The sequence below is a fragment of the Prunus mume genome, linkage group LG7, assembly GCF_029339155.1.
Source record: "Prunus mume cultivar Tortuosa linkage group LG7, ASM2933915v1, whole genome shotgun sequence".
Classification (NCBI taxonomy): Eukaryota; Viridiplantae; Streptophyta; class Magnoliopsida; order Rosales; family Rosaceae; genus Prunus; species Prunus mume.
Genome location: NC_142704.1, coordinates 19,474,808 through 19,488,073, shown reverse-complemented (window position 1 = coordinate 19,488,073; position 13,266 = coordinate 19,474,808). Strand labels below are relative to the sequence as shown.

General features: G+C 37.4%; 2 pseudogenes across 1 annotated transcript; both read left to right on the top strand.

Moving 5' to 3' along the window:
* Positions 1–9,944, top strand: LOC103337309 (flavonoid 3'-monooxygenase CYP75B137-like; annotated as a pseudogene). Its single transcript, XR_016121996.1, has 3 exons — positions 1–3,066; positions 5,741–5,783; positions 9,313–9,944. The product of XR_016121996.1 is annotated as a flavonoid 3'-monooxygenase CYP75B137-like (transcript).
* LOC148915685 (uncharacterized) lies at positions 6,773–9,230 on the top strand (annotated as a pseudogene).
* Positions 9,945–13,266: the final 3,322 nt, after the last annotated feature.

The window sequence follows — 13,266 nt, the reverse complement described above, 5'->3', positions numbered from 1 at the left end:
TTGTGGTTAAATGTCGGTTGGTTTTTGTGATTTTTCGGTTTTTCGGTCTAGAATGCCACCCCTAATTTTATCCGGTGGAGTTGAAAAAAAAAAAAAAAGTTCCTAATATATATGTTTGTGTTGGACTTGTTGGAGTTCCTTTTGGAGCTTTGTTTTTGTTTTTTTTTGGTCGAAAATGCAATTCATTGCAAATCCCCAAAGGGATAGAGAACAGTACAAGCAAAATCGAGCAAAAACACCGGCCAGAAAACAAACAGGAACAAATCTAGCTAAAACCAATACAGTATAGCATGAAGATCATGTTCCTGAGCCAAAACCTAAAACGTTGAAAACCAACAAAAAGACATTTAGTCCACATAAAGGCATATAGCCCACAAGGAGGCATTACACCCATATTTAGCATAAAGTCCACATTAAACATAAAACACATAAAATAAAACATAGAAAACCTAGCCGCCTCCACAGCCAAAGAGAAACTCCAAGTCGCCACCACCAACAAAGAGAAATTCCATGACTGTAGATGGACAAACCACCAATCACCACCATGAAGAACCAAATATCCGTAGGTCAGCAAACCAAGCCAAACATCCCTCAAAACATAGCCCACCCGAGATTCCGTAACAGATCCAGAATTAACCCAACCAATACATCCAAAAGATAGCAGCCAACAGAACAAGAATGAGCAAACCCATTCCACAGCTAGGTAGAAATGAACCAAGAACCTGGAAGGAGGTGGTGGAAGCACCCGAGCTGAAGCTCTACACACCTTCCAGTTAATATGCGTCAAAACACGTTCAAAGTTTGCAATTACAAACCACGGATGATGAGGCCATATCAAAGGGGAGGTGAAGGAAACCAAATGAGCCATAGATTTTGGGTCGGTATGGAGCAGGATCTGTGGGGTAAACATGGTGGTGATATGGGAAATCATGCCCATGGTCTTCATCCCACCAAATTGGAAAAAGGGAGTTTCACTAAAACACCCAAAATAGAGGTTGAAATTATAAAAAAACCCAACACCCAAAACACTTTATAAACACACCCAAAACTCATCATTATACACACTCAAAACTCATTTATAAACACACCCAAAAAGTTGATTTTGGGGTTGATTTTGGGTGTGTTTCTATGTTTAAATAGTGCTTGGGTTTTTTTATAAATACATGTCTAGGATTGGGTTTATTTATAAATTTGTATTGGAAAAATGGGGTTTCTTTTAATCAACATGTTCTAAAAATTATAATTAAATAAAGAGTTAGTTGATTGCATTGCAATTTGCAACCGTGCTTTAGGTTTAATTATAATTAAAACCAGCCCACTGAGTTAATCGTACACTGGATATTCACTAGCAACACACTGAGTCCTTCCCTTTCTCCCTTTATTTCTTCACACAAAACTCGAATCCCAATTTGAAGCTTACCATGAATTGGTTCAAAACTAGTACCAGAAATTATGAGAGTTGGCTTCTTTTCTACACTCTCTCAGCCATTTTCGCAAGCATCTGGTGTGCATGGATGTGCATGAAAAAGTCCCGCAACAAAATTCCACCGTTGCCCAGGCCAGAGCCGGTCCATTGATTTTGGAGGCCCTGTGCAAATATGGATGTCGATGACCTATATATACAAGTAGGAAAAAAAAATCCATATAGAAACAAAAATTTCTGACATGGGAAGAACACATTCGAAAAGGACTTCCTAGAAAAATTTCTTTAGTTACCCTTCCAAATCACAGAGATGATAAATTGATTTTCCAATTTCAATGCTTGGTGAATTCTCATGTGAATAAGGGAGGGAGAAAAGAACTGTGATTTTGGGGAAAGGGCTAAAGCTTGGGTTTTTACAATCCAAAATTTGATGGAAGAGGGTGGTACACTGGTACTGAAGAGAAATGACTTTATTTTGATGGAGGAGAGTGAGAAAGACTTACTGAAAGAGAAAAGAATATTATAATGGTTTTGCAGCTTGAGAGTTGGAAAGAGGAAAACACATGTTTTAAACCATAATAAATAAATAAAAAGAAGAGTTGCAACGTGAGAGTTGGGAAGAGGAAAATGAATTAAATTAGGACCTCTACTCTCTAAGTCGTAGAATTTGTTGATAATTAATATTCAATTCAATTTTGGTTTTGATGCCTTGCATGTGGTGTTGTGGGGTGATATTTAATATTTCAATTTTTTTTTCATGTTTTAGTTAATTTAATGGGTTAACTTGGAAAAATTTGGAGGCCCCTAAATTTTGGGGACCCTGTGCGGTCGCACAACTCGCACAACCCATGGGCTGCCTCTGCCCTAGGCCCATTAGGCATGCCCTTACTCCGTAACCTTCTCTCTCTCGACCCACAACTCCACTCCTACTTCGCCTGCCTGGCCTACACCTATGGCCCAATCTTCAAGCTCCGCCTCGGCGCCATGACTGCATTGTCATCAACTCCCTTCCTCGCCCGCGAGGTCCTCAAAGACCGTGATGTTACCTTCGCCAATCGTGGACGTCCTCGTAGCGGCCCGGATTGCCTTCTACGAGGGGCCGACGTCGTGGACCCGCACGGGCGGAGTGGCGGATGCTGAGAAAGGTCTCCATCTTGAAGATGCTCGCGGCGCCACGCTGGACTCGTTCCAATCGATCCTCCAAAACCAGGTCCGAAAGACGGTCAAGGCTGCCGGTAGCCCGTAAATGTGGGCGGCAGATCTTCCTGACATAGCTTAACGTCATCTATAACATGATATGTGGTGGCTGCATCGCGGCGGAGGACGGAGAGGAGAGGGCCGGGCTCACGGCGGAGTTTTGGAAAGTGGTGTCAGAGATAGCGGAGCTCGTAGGTCGGCCCAATGTTTCGGATTTCTTTTCTGGGTTTGGGTCGGTTCGATTTGCGAGGTATAAAGAAGCAGTTGGAAGGGCTGGTGCAGAGGTTTGATGGGATATTTGAGCAGATGATTAATCAACGGCTGAGGATGGAGGAGGAAGGCGCGAAAGAGACTCCAGATTTTTGACTTTTTTGTTGAAATTGAAAGAGGAGGGAGGAGATTCCAAGACGCCTCTGACCATGACTCACATCAAAGCTCTGCTCATGGTACGTGAACTACTATTCTTCAAAACTTGATTTACATACAAAAGCTAAATGTCCAGATGATGCAATTCAGACCTTTGATATTGCTTTTGGAAATTTCGTTCAATCCAAACACTTGCGTATTGTTCATAACCTTCCATACTGAACCAATATGTATTAGGAAAAAATAGAAAATTTTTTAGAATATACATATTCCACTTAACCACCAAAAACAAATATAGCTATATTCCTAAACCTTGAAAAGAAAAGTTTTTAACTTCAGGCCATCCCCAATGGGGGCCTTAAATGGGGCTGTACCATTTTGGGCCTAAAAAATATAGAGCTCAAATGCCAAAAGGCATCTCAACATAATTCTATAGTGAGGACCTTATATATGACCTTTAGGCGAGGTCTTAAATTTTATTCGTTAGATCAAGCTAATCAATTTGATCCAACGACTAACTAATGTCATCCAACCATTAAGAAATAGGGTCTCACCTAAGAGCCATATATTAGGCCCTCACTATAGAATGACTTGCATCCCAGTTGAAGAGTTTTCGGGCCCTATATCATAAAACTCGCTGAAACTAGTTCTAAATCCGTGGAATAGTATATGAGAAAAACTTCCCTGGCACGGGTATGCCATGTAAGTGTCCCCAACCAATCAATTCTCAACAGGTGTCAACCATACTAACAGAGAGAAAAAACTTTGGACCCAAATTAATGGACCTCACTAATCTAGATAATGGACCCCATTAATCTAGATACATTGAGAACTCTAAGTATTCCAAATACATGAAATTTATTAAAGCCAAACTATTCCAAATTCAGGGATCTTATTAGAGCATTTCCAAGGGAAATGTCAAATAAAAAACATTAAATTTGTATTTGACGGCCTGTATGGCAATTTAACATTATGGACAACTTCTTATTCCACCCAAACTGTTAACTAAAATTATTATTTTATTAAAGAATGAATGAAAAACAATGAAAATATGGTAAGAGAAAAGCATATGGAAGCCCTTCGGATATAGCAATTCGGGTGGATATGAGTGAGCCACCTTTTCTAGCCATTTAGCACCCCACCTGGCTTTTGACAACTTGGGTGGAGATGCTCTTAAAAGCCAAAATAATGAGATAAGTGCTTTCTATCCCAGTGCTTAACTTTAATGTTTCCTTATCTGCCTCATTTAGATTACTCATAATGATTAGCTTCATATTGAATTTGATATGACTTAATGACCTAGACGAGCTATTTCATAACGGATAACAACATATAAGTGATAGCATATAATAGTTTTTTGAGCTTTTCTGTATGATTTTTCAATTTTGAGAAAATTTTAACCTTTCCAAAACTTTCCAAAAATATTCCAAAATATGTAAGTTTCGAAATTTTCCTATAATTCCAAAAATTCCGAGTTTTCCGAATTGGAATGGATGTCGAAATTCTGAAATTTTTTGGAATGGAATTGGAAAAGAATTTTCATTCCAAATTTTTTTGGAATGGAATTGAATCCTAATTCCAGCCCAACACCCGACCCAACCCCTTACCATACACTGCCTCCCTTTACTCTCACTCTCTCTCTCTCTCTCTCTCTCTCTCTCTCACTTTCTCTCTCTCTATAAAACTGAAAGGTCTCTTGAACCCATGGAAGCACATGCAACATATCTTAAGCATTGAAATTCAATTACCATCAACACCTATCTCTCACTTCAAGCTTTTACAGATTTGGGGTGGGCGGTTCCAGCTTTTTCATGATCTTTTATTTTTTAAATTTTATTTCAAAGGGTTATAGTTGGGTTTTACGTCCAACTGTAAAATAAAGTTTTAATTGTTTTTAAAAATGACACATGGAAAATTTTAAATAGGAGTATCACCAGCTGACGTGGTGATATAGTACTATTCTATAATTTCTCATGTGGTAGGAGATATAAGGATTGATACATAAAATAACTTTGTATTTTATTGATAATCATATAAAGCAGAAGATATTTTGGCCATTTGCATCAAGCTCAAACTTTCTTCTTGCATGGGTGCTCCTCCAGAACTGCACACTATAATAAGAGGTAAGAAATGATTGGCAGCATACTCGGCCAAACTTGTGATTGTTAGTTTTCCCAATTTCTCATCCAGATTAACTTAACTTTTTGAGAAAAAATATGAGGTTGTCATTATTTTTGGGTTCGATTTGTAGTTTAGTTTTAAGAGGTGTATTCAATTGGGATTTGAAAAAAATTATTTTGGGATAATTATTAGTTTTTCCTATGAAGTATCAAAGAAAAAAATATATATTTAAGGATTATAGTCGGAATATTTTAAAAGTGACTTCATTTAGTGAACAACTTTTATAACAAATCCAAGCTTCGTTTCAGCGCCACAACAAAGGGGGAAGTTATAGTTTAAAAACACAATAATGGTATCATGAGTAATTGAGTGTCCACAACAAATTTTAGGGACTAAAATTAGGATGTGTCCATAACAAATTCTAGGGTACGAGAATCTTACGGTACCAAATTTTAGACAAATTAATGTGATCTTTGAGTTCAATTCACAATCTCTTGAAATCTTAGGTACCAAATAGTCTAGCAAAATAACGTGCCTTGTGGAGCGTAAGCATATATATCTTTCTCATGTTTCATGTGAATTGTAAACAAACTATCACATTAATATGATGTTTAACAATATGATTGAGGGCAGGATATGATGCTTGGTGGGACCGACACATCCTCCAACACAGCCAGTGGCGGATCCACGTTGGGACAACAGGGCCTGACGACCCTTGGAAGGTTGGAAAATGGCCTGGGACTCCATTGAAGCCCCCTTGGACAGCTGCTGAATCCCCCTTGGATGCACGCCATCTGCTCGATGAAAGTCCCAGAGAAGAGGAAGACAGCTGCGCTGCGCTTATGCGCGCTGCACAGGCGTAATTTTTTTAAAACTGCCTTGCCAAACGACGCCGCTTGGCAAAGGCTCACCAAATTTTTTAATGACTGGCCTAAAAACGACGCTGCTTTGAGCCGCTTAAAAAAAAAAAAAAACGAACAACAGCCTTGCGAATCGCACAGCAGCCCCAAACCCTTCATTTCCAATTTCACACTTCCTCTCCCCACCCTCTCAAACCCTAACCTCTCCTCCCAACCTCCCAACCTCCAACAACCTCCATCATCAACTCTTCGTTGGGCCACCAATCACCGCCATTCGCCGCCGTCCACCTCCATCCTCCATTGTTTTCAACTACAAGTAAGCTTAGCTATGAAATTTATGGAAAATGTTTAATATATATTGTTGTTGTTGTTGATATTAAAATTTATTGTTGCTGTTGATATGAAATTTATGGAAAATGTTTAATATATATATTGTTGTTGTTGATATTGAAATTTATTGTTGTTGTTGATATGAAATTTATGGAAAATGTTTAATTTATTGCTATATGATTATTGAATTTATGCTTTATTGAGTTAATGCTTGAAATTTATGGATATGAATAATATTGATATTTTTTGTATGTAATGAAATTTATGGATATGATATGAATCATAGTGATAATCATATTAATGTAGATTGATTGAGTTTATGCTTGATTGAAAATGTGAATTGATTGAGTATATTGAATATTAATTGATATTTGATATGATAATTTAGTATATTGAATATTGATTGATATGGGTTTATGGAGTATATTGAATTTTGAGAGTGGGTTATTGACATTTTCATATTCATATGATAATTTGGGTAAAAATTAATGATTGATTGAATTAATTGATTTGTAGATTTATGGAACGATTCTTTAAAAGAAAATTATCTACGGATAGTCCTTCTCCGTCTAATCCGGGTAGTTCAAATGCAAGACCAATTGAAGTAGATGAGATCTTAGCTAATCTTCAGGCAGACCCTGGACTAAGAACTCGAATGGTGGATTATAGTCCTAATATTCGAGATGAGATTCGAAGAGCATATCTACAAAAGGGACCTTGTCAACCTAGAAGTTATAAATTCCCACAAACTAATCAATCAGGAATTAATAGACGCTTCATTGCTAATTGGTTTGATGATCATGATTGGTTGGAATATAGTATTGCTAAAGATGCTGCATTTTGTCTTCATTGTTATCTCTTCAAATCAAATTTTGATCAAGTGGGTGGTGATGCATTCACTGGGGTAGGCTTCAATAATTGGAAGAAGGCGAAAGAAAGATTTAATCTTCATGTTGGACCGGTTGGTAGTGTTCACAACCAAGTTAGAGAAGTTGCTTACAATTTGATGCATCAAACTACACACATTGAAACAATTGTCATCAAGCAAACAAGCCAAGCTCGCACGGCTTATCGCACTTGCTTGAATGCATCACTTAAGTGCACTAGGTATTTGTTGCGACAAGGTCTTTCTTTTCGTGGTCATGATGAAAGTGCCCAATCAAGTAATAGAGGGAATTATTTAGAGCTCTTGCAATTTCTTGCGGATCATGATGAAAAAGTTAAGGCCGTTGTGTTGGAAAATGCTCCAGGAAATTTGAAGTTAATAGCTCATTCAATTCAAAAAGATCTTGTCAATTCTTGTGCTAAAGAAACCATTGGTCTTATCTTGAGTGATGTAAAAGATAGATATTTTTCCATAATGGTGGATGAAGCACGTGATGTTTCAATAAAGGAGCAAATGGCGATGGTGCTTCGTTATGTGAATGACAAAGGACAAATAATTGAAAGGTTTGTGGGGGTTCAACATGTGACCGATACTACTTCAAGTGCACTAAAGGAAGCCATTGATGAATTCTTTTCTTCTGCGAATTTGAGCTTTTCCAAGCTATGAGGACAAGGTTATGATGGAGCTAGTAATATGAGAGGTGAGTTCAATGGCCTTAAGACAAAGATTTTGAGAGAACAACCTTGTGCATTTTATGTTCATTGTTTTGCTCATCAACTTCAACTAGCTCTTGTTGCGGTAGCAAAGAAAAACATTGATGTCAACTCTTTTTTCACAACGGCTAATATTTTGGTCAATGTTGTTGGAGCATCTTGTAAGCGTCGGGATGCACTTAGAGCACAATACCAAGAAGAGCTTGTGAGAGCTTTTGAAGAAGATTGTCTTATAACGGGGCGGGGCTTAAATCAAGAAACTACTCTCAAACGTGCCGGCGATACACGATGGAACTCACATTATGGTATGTTGATTAGTATCATTTCTATGTTCCCATCTGTGGTGAATGTGCTTCAAATGATTGTTGATGATAATCCTAATGATAGTTCGGGTGAAGCCTATAAGTTATGGAGAGAAATACAATCTTTTGAGTTTGTGTTTCACTTATTTTTAATGAAAGCTATATTGGGAATAACAAACACTTTGTCTCTAGCATTGCAAAAGAAAGATCAAGACATTGTGAGTGCAATGAGTTTAGTGACAACATGCAAGGAAAACCTGCAGTTCATGAGGGATAATGAGTTTGAAGAATTGGTTGAGCAAGCATCTTTGTTTTGTTACAAACATGATATTATAGTTCCTACCATGGATGAGGAATATGTAATTCCAGGGAGGTCACGGCGTAATGCTCCAATGAAGACAAATTATCATCGTTATCGTGTGGAGATGTTTATTCATGTAATTGATGGACAACTTGTGGAACTAAATGATCGCTTCAACGAGGTAAGTACTGAGTTACTTACTTGTTTGGCATGCTTGAGTCCGAAAAATAACTTTGTAGCTTTTGACAAACGAAAGCTAGTTCGTCTTGCTCAATTTTATCCTTATGATTTTTCGGATAGAGACTTATTGATGCTTGAAGATCAACTTGGTGTTTATATTCATCATATGCGTTCGAGTATTGATTTTTCTCAATTGGAAGGGATTAGTAGTCTTGCGGAAAAAATGGTGGAGAAAGGAATGCATGAAATATTTCCTTATGTGTATTTGCTTCTTACATTGACTTTGGTTTTACCGGTTGCAACTGCTTCAGTGGAGAGGGCATTTTCCGCCATGAATATTATTAAAAATCCACTTCGCAAAGAATGGGATATCAATGGTTAAATGATAGCTTGATTGTTTATATTGAGAGAGATGTTTTTGCTTGTATTGATAACGAAACTATAATGCAACGTTTTCAGAATATGAAAACTCGTCGTGGACAATTGTAACTTGTATTATTGGTTTTGTTATGAATTATGAATGGAAGTACTATCTTTTTATCTTTTTAACATTATTTTCTTTATAGAAAAATTTCAGAACTTTTACACTAAGCCCCCTTGGCCACATAATCCTGGATCCGCCACTGAACACAGCTGAGTTTGCATTTGCTGAAACCATGAACAATCCGGCGGTGATGGGGCAAAGGCAACATTGTACAAGCAACTCATATTTTCAAATTACCATACTTACAAGCTGTGGTGAAAGAAACTCTGCACCTGCACCCAGTCGCGCCACTTTTAATCCCTCACTGCCCAAGTGAAACATGCATAGTGGGAGGCTACACCATTCCAAAGGGTTCTTGTTAACGCATGGGCTATTCATAGGGGCCCTTCTAACTGGGAACACCCATTGGATTTTGATCCAGGAAAGTTCTTGCATGGCAAATGGGACTATAGTGGACGTGACTTCAACTATTTACCATTCGGGTCAGGCAGAAGAATATGTGTTGGGACAGCGCATTGGCTAACAGGATGATGGTATATACACTTGCTACACTCTTGCATTCCTTTGACTGGAAATTGCCACAGGGGGAGGAGCTGGATCTTTCAGAGAAGTTTGGGATTGTGATGAAGAAGAAGATACCTCTGGTTCTCATCCCAACTCCAAGGCTATCGGATCCAGCACTCTATGAGTAGCCTACAATATTTCAAGATGTTAATGCTTTTGATGATTGAAGTTGTACTTAAACTACGGTTTATATGAACTTGATCAATATTTAAGATTAGCAACTTGACCGTCTAACATCGAGAACTAATTCAAATGTTATTTCCTCTCTCGAAAATTCACGTATAGCATTAGTAATGGAAAGCCTCAAGGCCTATGAGCTTCTACACATACCAAAGAATTATTGATCCCGATGATAAATGAGCACATGTGATGCAACCATACTTGAGCCAGGGTGTTGGGATACATGAACCAACAACCATCAAGCTCCGTATACCCCGAAATTAGGCACAAAAGACAAGATAAAACACTCAAATTTGTTGATGCTAAGAATACTCAGATTATGAGAAAAGAAGAGAACGCTCTCTTTCAATTTCAATTCTCAACAACTGCCTTGAGAAGTCTGAGCATATTATTTAAAGACTTAATCTCTCATCGCTAGTGGCGGATGTGTGCTTATGCCTGCAAGGGCCTTGGCCCTCCCAAAATTCTGAAATACTATATATATTGAGCTTTGCATTTGACAACTTAGGATAATATATATATATATATATATGGAAAAGTTATATGTTAAAAACCTAGTCAGAAATATTTTATCTTGATTTTGTTGAAAATGTTAATCAAAAGAAGAAAATAAAAACTTTAACTCAAGAAAAATGGAAAAAGGAAGATAACACCGAAGTCACAGCTAGTCACCACCCGGTCGAAGCTATAGTTATAAGCCAGAAAAATGCGAAAATTACTGCTAGTCCTTTCAAAATCCCTAAGCCAAATGATAAAAAATTAATTGAGCAGAATAATTATACAAACCAAAGCCTAATAGTTTTAGGAAAACAATTAGATAAAATTGAAACAAAGGTCGACAAGCTAATCCATCACGAAACAAACCCCAAGCTTCAGAAAGAAAAACCTTTAGTAAAATTCCAAGACCTAAAGCCAAGCTCTACTCTTAGGACAACTCCTACAATCGAAAAAATTGAAGTAATTGCTCAAACAGTTAACCCCAGTAAAAGAAAAGCCCGAACCTCCTGGTCTCAAAGTGTTAGAATCCTTTGCTCAAACCAATTGCTCTGACACTGAATCCATATCCAGTAGTAACACAAATTCTAGTGATATATAGCAACAATTGAAAAAGCCTTTAATAATTTAGAAGTTAGCACTTATCAAAATTTGAAACTTAGCAGGTTAAGAAACAAAGTTAATCCTACTAGTCTAACAAAAAATTGGTATCGCAAACCAACTCCCCCTGACATCCAGTTTGAAGAAAGAAATTCCCAAAGTCAATTTTCAGTCTCATCTGATAAACTTTATGAATGGAATATCGATGGTCAATCAGAACAAGAAATCCTAAACAAGTTACAACACATGTCCATGGTAGCCAATAGTTACATTACCAATCACAATTTATGACAGGCAGAAATTGTTCCCCTTTTAGAAACAAGATTCATCGGAACTTTACGTTCTTGGTGGGATAAACACTTAACTGAAGAGTCAAAACGACAAATCATACATGCAGTAAAACTTAATGAAGAAGGTCTTCCCATTTTCAATGAACGATTAGGTACATGCATTGAAGATAGAGTCAATACCTTATTATATACAATCATTGAACATTTCAAAGGAACATCTAGTACCACTACAACCAGAATTCACGATCAACTTAGTAACCTTAGATGTCCCAAATTAAGTGATTTCAGATGGTACAAAGATGTCTTTATATCTAGAGTCATCTTAGAGACAACAGTAATCAACCCTTTTGGAAAGAAAAATTCATTAATGGTCTCCCTAATCTGTTTGCCCATAATATACGAACAGTCATGATTAATGATCAGGGTCATATAGACGCTGATAGTCTAACCTACGGTAATATAATTAGTACAATTAATCAAGTTGGAATGAAAATGTGTGTTGATATGAAAATTGGTAAACAAATTCAGTCAGATAGAAAATCCGCCAAATATGACTTAGGAGACTTTTGTGAACAATATGGTTTAGCTTCTATTCCACTCTCCAAAAAAAAATCAAACATAGAAATTATGAGCATCAATCAAGTAAATCAAGACATTTTCAAAGAAAACGACATTCCTTTAAACATAATGATGAGTTTTATAGTAAAAGAAAGTTTCACCCCAAGAAAAATTGGTCAAAAGTACGTGGACAAGATAAGGATGACAAATTTAAAAAGACCACCGACAAAAAGAAAATTGAATGCTGGAAATGTAAGAAATTTGGTCACTATGCACTAAATCAAAAGGCTTTGCAGCTTTACTATCACTCAAAGAAGGAACAATGCGATGACTCTTGGCCAAAATACATGTCTGACACTTAAAACTGGACTCATCACAAGAGCAGAATAAAAATGGAAACAAATGCTTAAGGTAGCCAAATGACTGGTGTCCCAAGCGACGATGCCATAACCAAATTTGCTCTTTGTCTTTGACACTGCAACTTTGAACAGTATTAACGACACGATCACGAACTGGTGTAGAAGGCAATGTCAAATTATATAACTCCCCATATCTGTTTACCTTGCTTAATCATCTCGTGAGTCTGAAAATCCTGAAAAGAGCAATGTGTATGATAGAAAGTAGCAGAAGCATTAAGTTTATCAAGTAATCGACCAACAGATAACAAGTTACAATGGATATTGGGAACTAATAACGCATGAGACAATGATAGAGTAGGAGTGAGAGAGATTGTGCCATCGCTAGTAATTGGAGAGGGCAAGCCATTAGCACTAGTTATGTATGGGTCACGGGTGTTACTAGACAACTTATCAAAAAAATTAGCATCATAAGTCATATGATTAGAAGCACCAGTGTCAATTATCTAAGTATTGGAGCCAGACTGGAATAGAGTCGAAACACACAAATTTGCGAGAAGAATAAAGCACCAACAATGGAGTTCTCACCACGATTGAAGCAAAAACTTAACACATCACGACAGAGTATACAACGGAACACAGTAGAGACACAAATACGGCAGATGCACGAAGACAGACACGAAGATAGTAAAGGCACAAACACGGCAGAGTACACAGCGGAACACAGCAAAGACACAAATACAGCAGATGCACGAAGAAAGGAATGACACAAACACAATAGAGGCACGTACACTACAACACAACACATAAACCCAAAAGGGCACACACGGCACAGGTAGAAAAAAAATATGGGGCACATCACACAAGTCACCAAAAAAGTTGGCTCTGATGCCATGTCAAACAAAATGAGGTATTTATAATACAAGAATGTAACCCTAGTATAGTCAAACTAGGAAACAAGATAAAATCCTAATTACACAATATCTGCACAAAAGGAAAGAAATATAGTCCTAATAAACTAGGAAATAAATCTCCTAATTAAGCTAGGATCTCACTAACA